At 40.1% G+C, this 18,776-nt stretch overlaps 1 pseudogene; it reads right to left on the bottom strand.

Moving 5' to 3' along the window:
• Positions 1–7,606: 7,606 nt before the first annotated feature.
• LOC138930710 (importin subunit alpha-4-like) overlaps positions 7,607–18,776 on the bottom strand; it is a 33,375-nt pseudogene continuing 22,205 nt past the window's right edge.

The following is an 18,776-nucleotide window of genomic DNA, read 5'->3' as shown; positions in this document are numbered from 1 at the left end:
GGAAAGACAGAAGGCAGGCCTCAGCTCTTTTATCATCAATGAATCCTCTGACAGCCCAGGCTGATTGGAAAGGGTAGGAGTCTTCTGGGAGATTTTGAAAGCTTCCAAAAGTAGCCTCAAGGCCTCACTTCCAGGGCCAGGACACTGACTGAACATTGGAACTCACATTGGAACTCACAGTCTTTGCCAAGTTCCCACCCCAGCCTCCATTCTATTACTGAATAAACCAGTTTTCCCTCCTGCTTTAGTTATCTCCTTGGAGGGCCCAATCCACACTTGAGAAGTTCAAATTTAGCCCTAAGTCTCCATCCCTTACTCCTCTAGAGAGAAAGCCCAAGATATAGCAACTTATCCTCTTTAAAACTCCCTGTGGGCTCTGGGATGGGAAAGAAAACAAGAGAAAGATGGAGATGATAAGACCAAGACACACATATACAGAGATCAAAAAGCAAAGGAAGAAAATTGGGATATGAGGAAAATAGAGAAAGACAGAATGACAAGGAAGGAGACAGAAAGGATAAAAGAAAAGGATAAAGAGACTAGGGCAAAGAAGGAGAAAGACTCAGAGATATGAATAAATAGGGAGGACAAGAAAAAAGCAAAGAGAAAGTGGGAAAGGGATATATATAGTCAGAAATAGGCAGAGAAAAAAGGAGTGAACCTCAGTCCCCGGACCTGTCCTAAACTCCTGCATCAAGCCAACCATTTGTGTCTAGAAGCCTGAACTGAGTCCAGGAGACAGTTCCTACAAAATCCAGTTCTTCAGGGTGGGAACGACAGGGCCTCCCAGAGGCCATGACAGACAGAAGGACCAAGGCAAGCTTGGCAGTCAGCCCAAACAGGCCTCATATTTGCACACTACTGTCGTCAGGAACTCATACCTACCATGTAGTGCAGATGGGCCAATAAATAGTCACCCTCAAAGCCAGTGGACAAAAAAATGACCTCTAAAATGAGAACACTTTTCTATTTGATATTTTAAAACACTCCAGATATTAATGAATTCTGTACAGTGATTTCAACACCTTATCGTTTTTATTTTGAATTACATATTGGCAAGGGGACCAGAATCTATTCAACTTTTGAGGCCTTTAAAGGTTTTCCCCTGATGTGCCACCATGGATCTAGGGGCTAGCGTACAGTGATGAAATGACATGCTTTCCTTCTGGACCTGTTTGGATGCCTCTCTGACTGCTCACTTTCAATCATTTTGTCAGAGTCCTTGGACAAGAAGTAGAAACTTTCAAGCCAAAGCCTGTCCTTTGGGGGTTGCAAGGACCAGTAGGGAGAGGACAAAGAGATTTGGCCAAGAAAGTGAAGAAGGGGTGTCTAATCTACTCATAGGCTTAAGGCCCAACTTTGCCCTAAAAACAGTGTGAGCTTCAGTATGTGACTTTATCCTTCTGAAATTCAGCATCCTTTTTAATAAAATAGAGCTAATATTCATCTTGGAGAAGGAAATGGCAACCCACTCCAGTACTCTTGCCTGGAGAATCCCATGGAGGGAGGAGCCTGGTAGGCTACAGTCCATGGGGTCGCAAAGAGTCGGACATGACTGAGCGACTTGCCAGAGTACTCATGATGTTGACAAGAGAATAAACCATTAGAAACTACAAGTGTTTCTAATACTCAGGTGGTTCAGTGGTCAAGACTGTTGTTGTTGCTCAGTCGTTAAGTTGTGTCTGACTCTTTGTGACTCCATAGACTTCAGTACACCAGGCTGCTCTGTTCTCCACTGTCTCCTGGAGTTTGTTCAACTTTATGTCCATTGAGTTGGCAATGCTACCTAAACTTATCTCATCTTCTGTTGCCCCCCTTCTCCTTTTGCCTTCAATCTTTCCCAGCATCACGGTCTTTTTCATTGAGTCGGCTCTTCACATTTGGTGGCCGAAGTATTGAAGCTTCAGCTTCAGCAACAGTGGTTAAGAATCTGCCTGCCAAAGCCTGGGTTTGATCCCTGGTCTTAGAAGATCCCACATGCTGTGAGGCAACTAAGCCCATCTACCACAACTACTGAAGCCTGCGTGCCCTAGAGCCCGTACTCTACAAGTGAAGCCCCCACAAGGAAAAGCCTTGAGAGCAGCCTCTGCTCACCGCAACTAGTAAAAGCCTGTGTTCAGCAATGAAGACCCAGAACAGTCAATAAATTAAAAAAAAATAAATTAAAAGAAAATAAAGAATCTACAAGTGTGAGAAGAGTTCAAATTATTACAAATAGTTTTGGGGAATGCCAGACCATTAAAGAAAACACACTTCCTGGTACAGATGAGGCAACACAGATTTTCTGAATTTTGCTAGGGCAGAAACAGGAGGAGAAAGCAAGAAATCCTGAAAGAAGCCTGGGGAAAAATGGGAAACTGGAGGAGGGGGTTAAAAATGGAAACCTATATTTATTGTCTTAATAAGAACTGAGATGTGATTAATGATGTGTTTATGGCCATGTTTGGGCTTGTTTGGTGACAGGTTGGGGAGGAATTATAAATATGTCTATTATGTAGGGAGCTTTTTGTAAGAAACCATTGAAAAGGGAGCATGGCCAGCCCGTCAGAGACCCAGAAATTAGCCAGCTCCTTGACAACAAGAATCTGAGCAAGAAGCCTTAGGAGATGAAGGGCACCGTAAAAGTCTCCAATCTGGCCAAATGTCACTTCTGGGGATTTCGTGGCTCCCCAGTACCTATGAGATTAATTCTAAACTCCATTTTGTAGTAAGTCCCTGCTTGATCCCTCACTGCTTTCCCCCAGCCCCATCTATGACTTTTCTTCACTGCAATCTCATATATCATAGCCATATTAAACTTCTGAACACCGTACTCCATATGTACTATCTATCGGAAATGCATCCATGCCACCCCTCCCTTTGCTTAGCTAAACTAACTTGTTCTTCAGAATTTAGCTAAAAATCACCTTTCCTAGGAAATCTTCCTTAACCATCTTTTATCCCTAGTCTGGAATCTCATAATTTCTGATTAATGCCATCTCCATTTAATGTCATCTGGATTGATATTGTTTGACATTATGTGTTCCCATGTCTTTTTCTCCCATAAGATAATGACTATTTTGAGCATGGGGATGATATCATTAACATTTTTGTGATAACTATAGGTGGCATTACCTATCTATGCTATATACTTTACACACATGAACTCTCACATGAACTTCATTGAGGTGAACACTATGAAAAAGCTCAGGTTATATAACGAGATATCACTATAAACCCACAAAAATGTCTAAAGTAAAAAAAATGACAGCACTAAATGCTGATAATGATGAAGAAACTGAATCATTCATACATTGCTGGTATGAATTCAAAATGGCACAACTCTGAAAGTTTGGCACTTTTTAAAAAATAAATTTACTTATTTTAATTGGAGGTTAATTACTTTACAATATTGTATTGGTTTTTCCATACATCAGCATGAATCTGCCATAGATATACACATGTTCCTTATGCAATTAAAAATGCAACTACCATGTGACCTAACAATTACACTTGGGCATTTATCCAGATAAGTGAAAATTTCTGTTCACACAAAAACCTGTGTGAAAGTTCATAATGGCTTTGTTCATAGTAGCCCCAAATTGGAAACCAACCAAATGTCCTTCAGTGGGTGAATGGTTGAACAAGCTATGGTGTATCCATAACACGGAATACAACTCAGCAATAAAAAGGGAATGGACTATTAAGACATGCAACACCAATGTATGAACCTCAACAACAGAAGAATTATGCTGAGTGAAAAAAGTCAGTCTCCAAAGATACAATTGTAAAATTATATTCACTTAACATTCCTGAAATGAAAACAAATTATATATATGGAAAACAGATAAGAGGCTACAAGAAATTAAGAATGGAGTGGAATTAGGAGAGTGGTGAGTGCGGCTATAATATAACAGGAAAACATGAGGGGTCCTTGTAATAATGAAAATATTATGTACTTTAACTGTATCAATGTCAATATCCTGGTTGTGATATTGAACTATAGTTGTAGGTAACTAGGAAAATACTGCAGAGGATACCCCTGTCTTATTTCTTATAACTGCATGTGAATCTATCACTACCTCAAAATTAAGAGTTAATTCTTTTTTAAAAGGAGTAGAGTACTGATACATATTATGGCATGGATGACCCATGTAAAAATTATACTAAGTGAAAGAAGTCAGTAACAAAAGACCACATAATGCACGGTTCTATTTATATGAAATATTCAGAAAAGACAAATCCATAGAGACAGAAATTGGACTAGTCATTGCCTAGAGCTGGAGGAGGGGTGGAATGGAAACGGACTGATAAAGTCACTTTTTATGGTGATGAAAATGTTTGAAATAAAGATAATGATGATGATTGCAAAACTCTGTGATACACTAAAGCCCACTGAATTGTACATTTTAAAAGGTAAAGTTGATAGTACTTGACTATATCTCAATAAAGCTATTGTTTAAAAAATTATAGATCATATAACAAAACAACAGAGTAGACAATTCCAAGCTCTCATTTCTCCACAGAAACATCAAAAAATAAGCAGAAACTGTCAGAGCCAGCTTTGTCAGAGCTCTGAAAATCAGTCAAATATTTCTGGCAATCAAGTGAAGACTAAATCAAGAAAAAGACAACTGCAAATAGGAGAGTTTGTGGTGCATTTGCATGCCTTTGCCTCACCCCTTCCTGGGTATTGTGGCAGCTATTTTCTTTCTTTGAGCTTTGTGTTTTTTATTTTTTTCCTTTATATGCAAGGACTTCTGCTTTCAATGTAAACAGAAATTCAAGTCTATAACAGAGTTGCAGCTCAAGTAAAATACCACGCACAACATTTGAGTACTTCAAAACAGTAAGCACACACAGGGTGAAGCGAATGGTCAAATAGGGCTTACTGTTCTCAAAAATTAGGTATAACAGCAAAAGCATTACCATCCATAGCTAAAGTTATTCCTCGAGCCCTAGCTTGTGAGGCAGATAATAAAAGTGTCAATTACTGGTAGATGAAGTAGGGCTTCTCAAACTTATCAGTTTAATCAATAAACAAGTTTTTTTTTTTTTAAGTTACTTTTTTGTGTCAGTTCCACGAAGGAAAATCATTTGATTTGTACTTTAAAATTTATTATTCCACTTAAAGAGTATGAAATATGTTTATGGAGGACATTGATGGACTTCAGATCAGACTGCACCTCTTTAAATTCTTCCAACATGTGTGTGTATGTGTCATACAAAAACGTCTTGATCCATAGCACACAATTTCCCAAAGGAATATCAAGTGGGCAGCTGACATGCCACCACTTCACTTCAGTTCAGTTGCTCAGTCGTGTCAAACTCTTTGGACTGCAGCACCCATGGACTGCAGCACACCAGGCTTCCCTGTCCCTCACCAAATTCTGGAGCTTACTCAAGCTCATGTCCATGTAGTCAGTGATGCTATCCAACCATCTCATCCTCTGTCATCCCCTTCTCCTCCTGCCTCCAATCATTCCCAATATCAGGGCCTTTTCAAATGAGTCAGTTATTTGCATCAGGTGGCCAAAGTATTGGAGTTTCAGCTTCAGCATCAGTCCTTCCAATGAACATTCAGGACTGATTTCCTTTAGGATGGACTGGTTGGATCTCCTTGCAATCCAAGGGACTCCCAAGAGTCTTCTCTAACACCACAGCTCAAAAGCATCAATTTTTCAGTGCTTAGCTTTCTTTATAATCCAACTCTCACATTCATACATGACTACTGGAAAAACTAAAGCTTTGACTATATGAACCTTTGTTGGCAAAGTAATGTCTCTGCTTTAAAATATGCTGCAAATGTTGGTCATAATTTTTCTTCCAAGACACAAACATCTTTTATTTATTTATTTTTTTACTTTACAATATTGTATTGGTTTTGCCATACTTGAACATGAATCTGCCACGGGTGTACATGTGTTCCCAATCCTGAACCCCTCTCCCACCTCCCTCCCATACCATCCCTCTGGGTCATCCCAGTGCACCAGCCCCAAGCATCCTGTATCCTGCATCAAACCTAGACTGGTGATTCGTTTCTTATATTATACATGGTTCAATGCCATAGCTGCAGTCACCATCTGCAGTGACTTTGGAGCCCCCAAAAATAGTCAGTCACTGTTTTCATTGTTTCCCCTTCTATTTGCCATGAAGTGATGGGATCAGATGTCATGATTTTAGTTTTCTGAATGTTGAGTTTTAAGCCAACTTGTCCACTCTCATCTTTCACTTTCATTAAGAGGCTCTTTAGTTTTTCTTCACTTTCTGCCATAAGGGTGGTGCCATCTGCATACCTGAGGTTATTGATATTTCTCCTAGCAATCTTGATTCCAGCTTGTGCTTCTTCCAGGACAGCATTTCTCATGATGTACTCTGCATATAAGTTAAATAAGCAGGGTGACAATATACAGTCTTGATGTACTCCTTTCTTGATTTGGAGCCAGTCTGTTGTTCCATGTCCAGTTCTAACTGTTGCTTCCTGACCTGCATACAGATTTCTCAAGAGGCAGGTCAGGTGGTCTGGTATTCCCATCTCTTGAAGAATTTTCCTCAGTTTGTTGTTATCCATACATTCAAAAGCTTTGGCATAGTCAATAAAGCAGAAATAGATGTTTTTCTGGAACTCTCTCTTTTTCAATGTTCCAATGAATGTTGGTAATTTGACCTCTGGTTCCTCTGCCTTTTCTAAATCCAGGTTGAACATCTGGAAGTTAATGGTTCACATACTTTTGAAGCCTGGCTTGGAGAATTTTGAGCATTACTTTACTAGCGTGTGAGATGAGTACAATTGTGCAGCAGTTTGAGCCTTCTTTGACATTGCTTTTCTTTGGGATTGGAATGAAAATTGACGTTTTCCAGTCCTGTGGCCACTGCTGAATTTTCCAAATTTGCCGGCATATTGAGTGCAGCACTTTCACAGCATAATCTTCCAGGATTTGAAACAGCTCAACTGGAATTCCATCACCTCCACTAGCTTTGTTCATAGTGATGTTTCCTAAGGCCAACTTGACTTCACATTCCAGGATGTCTGGCTCTAGGTGAGTGCCCATACCATCGTGGTTATCTGGGTCATAAAGGTCTTTTTTGTATAGTTCTTCTGTGTATTTTTGCCACTTCTTCTTAATATTTTCTGCTACTGTTAGGCCCATACTATTTCTGTCCTTTATTGTGCCCATTTTTACATGAAATGTTCCCTTGGTATCTCTAATTTTCTTGAAGAGATCGCTAGTCTTTCCCTTTGTATTGTCTTCCTCTGTTTCTTTTCATTGATCGCAGAGGAAGGCTTTTTTACAATCTCTCCTTGGTATTTTCTGGAATAGCAAAGCTACCACCTCAGAATATTTTAAACTGGTTACTGCACTTGTCAGCATGTGGCACCAGGGAACAGGGAAAATAGGGTAGTTGAGGTTGTTAAAGAATTCTAAAACAGTTTAAGCAATCATATGCCTTTATAGTCCACTTGATTAGTGACTTTTGGCATTTGCAGAGTGATTGAGACATGGCTTGCTTTAGAAGCATCAAAACAAGGGGGCATGTATATTTTGGAGCCTTTTCTAGTTGTTGTTTTTGTTACTTGGTAGCCATTTGGTGGTGCTTCACATTGATTGTGGGAAGCATGCTGCACTCAATTGAACTCAAAAATAAATTCTTTTCTTTGAAGGTTGGCTGTTGGATCAAAGTTGTAAGTAACTCCTTGTGTTGCTTCACAATGAGGCTAGGATTTTCACCAATATCGTTGCCAGAGAAATACTGATCTATGATTTCAAGTGCTAAATATATGTCTTCATTTTTATATTGCTGTAAAACTTCTCCAAACCACTGCATTCTTTATTACTTCAGCTATCATGCTTGCTTCATCACTAGCCATTATAGACCATCTAAAACCACCTGAAAAACTTGAGAATCTTTTACTGAAAGTAAATTAGAGAAAGGCAGTATTGTGCTGTACTCAACTTGATATTTTTTGCCACTTATTATTAAGTTGCTAATTGCCCCCAAAGCTCCCTTTTGTGTTCCAAAGTCCCCCCTTAGCAAGCTGATAAATAATCATAGGATTAATCCAGCATCTATTACAGCTTGAACTTTTTGCTGGTTGCCTGCTGTAATGTTGGAAAGGAATCACACTGCTTCCTTATTTATCTTCTCCTTTGGAAGTGATAAGATATTTGGAAATGTGACAGGACATTGCAGTTGAGAACAACCTGGGTCTGCTCGTTGGCACCTGTCCCTATGTTGCCAACTGCTCTGAGTGCTGCTGTTTGAACTTTCATTTTCTGATGGCTCAGAAGGGGCACAATAAATGCCACAGCCCTTGAATCAATAACCATCTGTATCTGCTCTTTAACTCCATCTATAAGATGTGACAGCACCCAAGCAGTATTCACAAGAGTGTCTATGTCCATATGATATATTAAGACACACAATCCTGGCAAAATCTCCAGACTCTCTCCATAGGTGATGGAGTCAGTCCTTATTTCTGCAGAGACTGAAAATAACCCATAAGACATTCCAAAAGAAGGCAATAGAAGATGGCAGAGGAATAGGATGGTGAGACCAATTTCTCCCCCACAAATTCATTAAAAGAACATTTAAACACTTAGTAAATTCCACAAAACAACTTCTGAATGCTGGCAGAGGACATCAGGCACCCAGAAAAGCAGGTAGTAAAAAATATAAAAGACAAAAAAGGAGACAAAAGAGGTAGGGATGGAGCTCCATCCCGAGAAGGGAGTCTTAAAAAGAGAGAAGTTTCCAAACACCAGGAAACTCTCACTGCCGAGTCTGTGGCGAGCCTTGGAAGCACAGAGGGCAACATAACTGGGAGGAAAAATAAATAAATAATTTAAACCCACAGATTAGGAGCCCAATGGAAACTCCCCCAGTGGAGAAGCAGCACAGATGCCTGCATCTGCCACTAGCAAGTGGGGACTGGGCAGGGAGGGGCAGGCTGTATTGCTTAGAGTAGGGACCAGGCCTGAATGTCCCGAGGGCAATCTGAAGGAACTAACTTGGGCTAGCAAACCAGACTGTGGGATAGCTACCACGCAAAAAGCCCTAACCTAAGACACCGCCAGGCCCACACACAGAACAAAGGACTGAACAGAACTAGCTGGCTTCAGACCATCCCCCTCTGGTGACAGGCAGCCAGAGCCAGAAGAGGGCAACTGCAGCCCCAGAGAGACATTATCTACCAAACTGCAAGCAGGCTTCTTTGCTAACTAAGACTCCCTGGGGTTCTGGACAGTCAACATTCACCTGAGAAGGTGCGCCAGTTGTACACCCAGAAAAATGAATGGCAAGGATGGGGGAGGTGAAAAGTCACAGCGACCACACTCGCCAAACACCTCATCACCTGAGCTGCTCGGACCTAGGAAGGGTACAAAACGCAGGCCAAACCGAGTCTCCACCTCTGAGGACAACCCAAGTGCCTGAACCTGAGCAGATTAGACCTGGGAGGTGCATGCAGCACAGGGCCGGCCTTGGATGGTTCCTGGCGGAGCAACCTAGAGCCTGAGCTGTGTAGGCAGAGAGGGCACACGCGCCATGAGCGGGGGCAGGCCCAGTGTGTCTGAGACACTGTGAGCACATGCCAGTGTTATTTGTTTGCAGTGTCCCTCCCTCCCTACAGCACGACTGGAAAAGTGAGCCTAAAAATAGTGTCCACCACTGCCCCCCTTGTGTCAGGGTGGAAATTAGACACTGGAGACCAGCAAACAGAAGCTAAAACAGGGAACCACCTTAGAAGTGACCATTGCAATAGATGAAAACCCTGTAGTTAGTACTGACTACATAAGAAGGGGCCTATAGATCTTTAGAAATATAAGCTGGACTAAGGAACTATCCGAAAATGAACTGACCCCACACTGCCCACAACAACACCAGAGAAAGTCCTAGATATATTTTTACAATTTTTATAATCATTGTTTTTTTCTTTTTTAAAGAAACTTTAGATCCTCTATTACTCCTTTAATTTTCATTTTTATAACCTACTATTACTTAAAAAAACACACTTTTTTTCAGCAAACTTCATATATATATATATATTTAAATAATTTTTGTGATTTTTTTTTCTTCTTATTTTCTTTAATATTGTAATTTTCAAAATCCAACCTCTACTTTAGATTTTTAATCTTTACTTTTTGGTATATGTTATCAATTTTATACCTTTAAGAACCCAATCTTCAGTACACATTTTTACTTGGAAGTGAGATTACTGGCTTGACTGCTCTCTCCCCCTTTGGAATCTCCTTTTTCTCCAGCAGATCGCATCTGTCTCATCCCTCCCCCTTCTCTTCTCTACCTAACTCTGTGAATCTCTTTGTGTTCCAGATGGTGGAGAACACTTAGGGAACTGATTACTGACTGGATCTGTCTCTCTCCTTTTGATTCCCTCCTTTTATCCTCCTGGCCACCTCTGTCTCCTTCCTCCCTCTTGTCTTCTCTGTATAACTCCGTGAACATCTCTCAGCGGTCCAGACTGTGGAGCACACATAAGGAACTCATTACTGGCTAACATGCTCTCTCCTCTTTTAATTCCACCTCATGTCATTTGGGTCAACTCTAACTCCCTCCTCCCTCTTCTCTTCTCCATGTAACTCTGTGAATCTCTCTGGATGTCCCTCACCATGGAGAAACTTTTCATCTTCAAACTAGATGTTTTATCACTGGAGCTGTATAGGAGAAGTCTTGAGACTACTGTAAAAATAAGACTGAAAACCAAAAGCAGGAGGCTTAAGTCCAAATCCTGAGAACACCAGAGAATTCCTGACTCCAGGGAACATTAATTGATAGGAGCTCATCAAATGCCTCCACACCTGCACTGAAACGAAGAACCACCCAAGGCCCAACAAGTTCCAAAGCAAGACATACCATACAAATTCTCCAGAAACACAGGAACACAGCCCTGAGTTTCAATATACAGGCTGCCCAAAGTTACTCCAAAACCATCGACATCTCATAACTCTTTACTGGACACTTCATTGCACCCCAGAGAGAATAAATCCAGCTCCACTCACCAGAACACTGACACAAGCTTCCCTAACCAAGAAACCTTGACAAGCCACCTGTACAACATAACACACAGCGAGGAAACTCCACAATAAAGAGAACTCCACAAACTGCCAGAATACAGAAGGGCCACCCCAAACTCAGCAATATTAACAAGATGAAGAGACAGAGGTATATCCAGCAGGTAAAGGAACAGGATAAATGCCCACCAAACCAACACAAGAGGAAGAGATAGGGAATCTACCTGATAAAGAATTCCGAATAATGATAGTGAAAATGATCCAAAATCTTGAAATCAAAATGGAATCACAGATAAATAGCCTGGAGACAAGGATTGAGAAGATGCAATAAAGTTTTAACAAGGACCTAGAAGAAATAAAAAAGTCAATATATAATGAATAATGCAATAAATGAGATCAAAAGCACTCTGGAGGCAACAAATAGTAGAATAACAGAGGCAGAAGATAAGACCTGTGAAGTAGAAGATAGAATGGTAGAAATTAATGAATCAGAAAGGAAAGAAGAAAAATGAATTAAAAGAAATGAGGACAATCTCAGAGACCTCCGGGACAATATTAAACCCTCCAACACTTGAATCATAGGAGTCCCAGAAGAAGAAGACAAAAAGAAAGACCATGAGAAAATACTTGAGGAGATAATAGTTGAAAACTTCCCTAAAATGGGGAAGGAAATAATCACCCAAGTCCAAGAAACCCAGAGAGTCCCAAACAGGATATATCCAAGGTGAAACACCCCAAGACACATATTAATCAAATTAACAAAGATCAAACGCAAAGAACAAATATTAAAAGCAGCAAGGGAAAAACAACAAATAACACACAAGGGGATTCCCATAAGGATAATAGCTGATCTTTCTATAGAAACACTTCAGGCCAGGAGGGAATGGCAAGACATACTGAAAGGGATGCAAGAAAATAACCTACAGCCCAGATTACTGTACCCAGCAAAGATCTCATTCAAATATGAAGGAGAAATCAAAAGCTTTACAGACAAGCAAAAGCTGAGAGAAATCAGCAGCACCGAACCAGCTTTCCAACAAATGCTAAAGGATCTTCTCTAGACAGGAAACACAAAAAGGGTGTATAACCTTGAACGCAAAACAATAAAGTAAATGGCAACAGGATCATACTTATCAAAAAACCAATACAATATTATAAAGTAATTAACCTTCAATTAAAATAAATAAATTTATATTTTTTTAAAATAATAATTACCTTAAATATAAATGGGTTGAATGCCTCAACCAAAAGACAAAGACTGGCTGAATGGATACAAAAACAAGTCCCCTATATATGTTGTCTACAAGAGACCCACCTCAGAACAAAGGACACATACGGACTGAAAGTGAAGAGCTAGAAAAAGATATTCCATGCAAATAGAGACCAAAAGAAAGCAGGAGTTGCAATACTCATATCAGATAATATAGACTTTAAAACAAAGGCTGTGAAAAGAGGCAAAGAAGGACACTACATAATGATCAAAGGATCAATCCAAGAAGAAGATATAAATATATATGCACCCAACATAGGAGCACTGCAACTCAGTTCAGTTCAGTTCAGTTAAGTCGCTTAGTCGTGTCCGTCTCTTTGCGATCCCATGAATGACAGTACGCCAGGCCTCCCTGTCCATCACCAACTCCCAGGGTTCACTCAGACTCACGTCCATGGAGTCAGTGATGCCATCCAGCCATCTCATCCTTTGTCGTCCCCTTCTCCTCCTGCCCCCAATCCCTCCCAACATCAGTCTTTTCCAATGAGTCAACTCTTCACATGAGATGGCCAAAGTACTGGAGTTTCAACTTCAGTATCATTCCCTCCAAAGAAATCTCAGGGCTGATCTCTTTCACAATGGACTGGTTGAATATCCTTGCAGTCCAAGGGACTCTCAAGAGTCTTTTCCAACATCACAGTTCAAAACCATCAATTCTTTGGTGCTCAGCTTTCTTCACAGTCCAACTCTCACATCCATACATGACTACTGGAAAAACCATAGCCTTGACTAGACAGATCTTTTTTGGCAAAGTAATGTCTCTGCTTTTGAATATGCTATCTAGGTTGGTCATAACTTTTCTTCCAAGGAGTAAGAGTCTTTTAATTTCATGGCTGCAGTCACCATCTGCAGTGATTCGGGAGCCCCCCAAAAATAAAGTCTGCCTCTCTTTCCACTGTTTCCCCATCTATTTCGATGAAGTGATGGGGCCAGATGCCATGATCTTCGTTTTCTAAGTGTTGAGCTTTAAATCAACTTTTCTACTCTCCTCTTTCACTTTCATCAGGAGACTTTTTAGTTCCTCTTTACTTTCTGCCATATGGGTGGTGTCATCTGCATATCTGAGGTTATTGATATTTCTCCCAACAATCTTGATTCCAGCTTGTGTTTCTTCCAGTCCAGTGTTTCTCATTATGTACTCTGCATAGAAGTTAAATAAGCAGGGTGACAATATACAGCCTTGATTTTCCTATTTGGAACCAGTCTGTTGTTCCATGTCCCGTTCTCACTGCTGCTTCCCGACCTGCATACAGATTTCTTAAGAGGCAGGTCTGGTGGTCTGATATTCCCATCTCTTTCAGAATTTTCCACAGTTTATTGTGTTCCACACAGTAAAAAGCTTTGGCTTAGTCAATAAAGCAGAAATAGATGTTTTCCTGGAACTCTCTTGCTTTTTCCATGATCCAGCAGACGTTGGCAATTTGATCTCTGGTTCCTCTGACTTTTTTAAAACCAGCTTGAACATCTGGAAGCTCACAGTTCACATATTGCTGAAGCCTGGCTTGGAGAATTTTGAGCATTACTTTACTAGCATGTGAGATGAGTGCAATTGTGCAGTAGTTTGAGCATTCTTTGGCATTGCCTTTCTTTGGGATTGGAATGAAAACTGACCTTTTCCAGTCCTGAGGGCACTGCTGAGTTTTCCAAATTTGCTGATATATTGAGTGCAGCACTTTCACAGCATCATCATTCAGGATTTGAAATAGCTCCACTGGAATTCCATCACCTCCACTAGCTTCATTCATAGTGATGCTTTCTAAGGCCCACTTGACTTCACATTCTAGGATGTCTGACTCTAGGTGAGTGATCACACCATTGTGATTATCTTGGTCATGAAGATCTTTTTTGTAAAATTCTTCTGTGTTTTCTTGCCACCTCTTCTTAATATCTTCTGCTTCTCTTAGGGCCATACCATTTCTGTCCTTTACAGAGCCCATCCTTGCATGAAATGTTCCCTTGGTAGCTCTAATTTTCTTGAAGAGATCTCTAGTCTTTCCCATTCTATTGTTTTCCTGTATTTTTTTTTTTTTTGCATTGATCGCTGAAGAAGGCTTTCTTATCTCTCCTTGCTATTCTTTGGAACTCTGCATTCAGATGCTTGTATCTATCCTTTTCTCCTTTGCTTTTCGCTTCTCTTCTTTTTGCAGCGATTTGTAAGGCCTCTTCCAACAGCCATTTTGCTTTTTTGCATTTCTTTTCCATGGGGATGGTCTTGATCACTGTCTCCTGTACAATGTTATGAACCTCATTCCATACTTCATCATGCACTCTATCTATCAGATCTAGGCCCTTAAATCTATTTCTCACTTCCACTGTATAATCATAAGGAATTTGATTTAGGTCATACCTGAATGGTCTAGCGGTTTTCCCTACCTTCTTCAATTCAAGTCTGAATTTGGCAATAAGAAGTTCATGATCTGAGCCACAGTCAGCTCCCAGTCTTGTTTTCGCTGACTGTATAGAGCTTCTCCATCTTTGGCTGCAAAGAATAGAATCAATCTGATTTCGGTGTTGACCATCTTGTGATGTCCATGTGTAGAGTCTTCTCTTGTGTTGTTGGAAGAGGGTGTTTGCCATGATCAGTGCATTTTCTTGGCAAAACTCTATCAGTCTTTGCCCTGCTTCATTCCACATTCTAAGGCCAAATTTGCCTGTTACTCCAGGTGTTTCTTGACTTCCTACTTTTGCATTCCAGTCCCCTATAATGAAAAGGACATCTTCTTGGGGGTGTCCGTTCTATAAGATCTTGTAGGTCTTCATAGAACCGTTCAACTTCAGCTTCTTCAGCATTACTGGTTGGGGCATAGACTCGGATTACCGTGATATTGAATGGTTTGCCTTGGAAACGAACAGAGATCATTCTATCATTTTTGAGACTGCATCCAAGTACTGCATTTCAGACTCTTTTGTTGACCATGATGGCTACTCCATTTCTTCTGAGGGATTCCTGCCCGCAGTAGTAGATATAATGGACATCTGAGTGAAATTCACCCATTCCAGTCCATTTTAGTTCGCTGATTCCTAGAATGTCGATGCTCAGTCTTGCCATCTCCTGTTTGACCACTTCCAATTTGCCTTGATTCATGGACCTGACATTCCAGGTTCCTATGCAATATTGCTCTTTACAGCATTGAACCTTGCTTCTATCACCAGTCATATCCACAGCTGGGTAGTGTTTTTGCTTTGGCACCATCCCTTCATTCTTTCTGGAGTTATTTCTCCACTGATCTCCAGTAGCATATTGGGCACCTATTGACCTGGGGAGTTCCTCTTTCAGTATTCCATCATTTTGCCTTTTCATACTGTTCATGGGGTTCTCAAGGCAAGAATGCTGAAGTGGTTTGCCATTCCCTTCTCCAGTGGACCACATTGTGTCAGACCTCTCCACCAGGCCCACCTGTCTTGGGTGGCCCTACAGAGCATGGCTTAATTTCATTGAGATAGACAAGGCTGTGGTCCTAGTGTGATTAGATTGACTAGTTTTCTGTGATTATGGTTTCAATGTGTCTGCCCTTTTGCAACACCTACCGTCTTACTTGGGTTTCTCTTACCTTGGACATAGGATATCTCTTCACGGCTGCTCCAACAAAGCACAGCCACTGCTCCTTACCTTGGACATGCGATATCTCCTCACTGCTGACCCTCCTGACCTTGAACATGGAATAGCTTCTCTAGGCCCTCCGGCGCCTGAGCAGCCACTGCTCCTTGGACGTGGGGTCACTCCTCCTGGCTGCTGCCCCTGGCCTTGGCCGGGGGTAGCTCCTCTCAGCTGCTACTGCGCTTTTGCAGCCTGGCACTCTCTGCCAATGTCCCTACCTTGGACACAGCGTAATTCCTCTCAGCTGCCACCCCTGACCTCGGACACGGGGTAGCTCCTCTAGGCACTGTAATATGTAAGACAAATGCTAACAAGTATGAAAGGGGAAATTAACAATACCACAATAATAGTGGGAGACTTTAATACCCCACTCACACCTATGGATAGATCAACTAAACAGAAAACTAACAAAGAAACACAAACTTTAAATAATACAATAGACCAGTTAGACCTAATTGATATCTATAGGACATTTCACCTGAAAATAATGAATTTCACCTTTTTCTCAAGTGCTCATGGAACCCTCCCCAGGATAGATCACATCCTGGACCATAAATCTAGCCTTGGTAAATTCAAAAAAATCGAAATCATTCCAAGAATCTTTTCTGACCACACTGCAGTAAGGTTAGATCTCAATTATAAGAGAAAAACTATTAAGAATTCCAACATATGGAAGCTGAATATCATGGTGCTGAATAACCAACAAATCACTGAAGAAATCAAAAAAGAAATCAAAGTATGCATAGAAACTAATGAAAATGAAAACACAACAAACCAAAACCTGTGGGACATTGTAAAAGCAATGCTAAGGGGAAAGTTCATAGCAATACAGGCATACCTCAAGAAACAAGAAAAAAAGTCAAATAATCTAATGCTACACCTAAAGCAACTAGAAAAGGAAGAAATGGAGAACCCCAGGGTTAGTAGAATGAAAGAAATCTTAAAAATTAGGGCAGAAATAAATGCAAAAGAAACAAAAGAGACCATAGCAAAAATCAACAAAGCCAAAAGCTGGTTCTTTGAAAGGATAAATAAAACTGACAAACCATTAGCCAGGCTCATCAAGAAACAAAGGGAGAAAAACAAAATCAATAAATTAGAAATGAAAATGGAGAGATCACAACAGACAACACAGAAATACAAAGGATCATAAGAGACTACTATCAGCAATTATATGCCACTAAAATAGACAGCATAGAAGAAATGGACAAATTCATAGAAAACAACTTTCCAAAACTGAACCAGGAATAAATAGAAAATGTTAACAGACCCATCACAAGCATGGAAATTGAAGCTGTAATCAGAACTCTTCCAGCAAAGAAAGCCCAGGTTCAGATGGCTTCACAGCTGAATTCTACCAAAAATTTAGAGAAGAGCTAACACCTATCCTACTCAAACTCTTCCAGAAAATTGCAGAGGAAGGTAAACTTCCAAACTCATTCTATGAGGCCACCATCACCCTAATACCTAAACCTGACAAAGATGCCACAACAAAAGAAAACTACAGGCCAATATCACTGATGAACATAGATGCAAAAGTCCTTAACAAAATCCTAGCAATCAGAATCCAACAACACAATAAAAAGATCACACACCATGACCAAGTGGGCTTTATCCCAGGGATGCAAGGATTCTTCAATATCAGCAAATCAATCAATGTAATACACCACATTAACAAATTGAAAAATAAAAGCCATATGATTATCTCAATAGGTGAAGAGAAAGCCTTTGACAAAATTCAACATCCATTTATGACAAAAAAACTCCAGAAAGCAGGAATAGAAGGAACATACCTCAACATAGTAAAAGCTATGTATGACAAACCCACAGCAAACATTATCCTCAATGGTGAAAAATTGAAACCATTTCCCCTAAAGTCAGGAACAAGACAAGGGTGCCCACTTTCACCACTACTATTCAACATAGTTTTGGAAGTTTTAGCCACAGCAATCAGAACAGAAAAAGAAATAAAAGGAATCCAAATTGGAAAGAAGAAGTAAAACTCTCACTGTTTGCAGATGACATGATCCTCTACATAGAAAACCATAAAGACTCCACCAGAAAATTACTAGAGCTAATCAATGAATATAGTAAAGTTGCAGCATATAAAATCAACACATAGAAATCCCTTGCATTCCTATACACTAATAATAAGTAAAAGAAAGAGAAATTAAGGAAACAATGCCATTCACCATTGCAATGCAAAGAAAAAAATACTTAGGAATATATCTACCTAAAGAAACTAAAGACCTATATATAGAAAACTATAAAACACTGGTGAAAGAAATCAAAGAGGACACTAATAGATGGAAAATTATACCATGTTCATGGATGTCAAAAATCAATATAGTGAAAATGAGTATACTACCCAATGCAATCTACAGATTCAATGCAATCCCTATCAAGCTACCAACGGTATTTTTCACAGAGCTAGAACAAATAATTTCACAATGTGTAAGGAAAAAAAAAAAAAAACAAACCTTGAATAGCCAAAGCAATCTTGAGAAAGAAGAATGGAACTGGAGGAATCAACCTGCCTGACTTCAAGCTCTACTACAAAGCCACAGTCATCAAAAAAGTACGGTACTGGCACAAAGACAGAAATATAGATCAATGGAACAAAATAGAAAGCTCAGAGATAAACCCATGCACCTATAGACACCTTATCTTTGACAAAGGAGGCAAAAAGATAAAATGGATTAAAGACAATCTCTTTAACAAGTGGTGCTGGGAAAACTGGTCAACCACTTGTAAAAGAATGAAACTAAAACACTTTCTAACACCATACACAAAGATCAACTCAAAATGGATTAAAGATCTAAATGTAAGACCAGAAACTATAAAACTCTTAGAGGAGAACATAGGCAAACACTCTGTGACATAAATCACAGCAGTATCC

This window comes from Ovis canadensis, chromosome X, assembly GCF_042477335.2.
Source record: "Ovis canadensis isolate MfBH-ARS-UI-01 breed Bighorn chromosome X, ARS-UI_OviCan_v2, whole genome shotgun sequence".
In the NCBI taxonomy this organism is placed as follows: Eukaryota; Metazoa; Chordata; class Mammalia; order Artiodactyla; family Bovidae; genus Ovis; species Ovis canadensis.
This window is presented reverse-complemented; position numbering and strand designations above follow the sequence as displayed.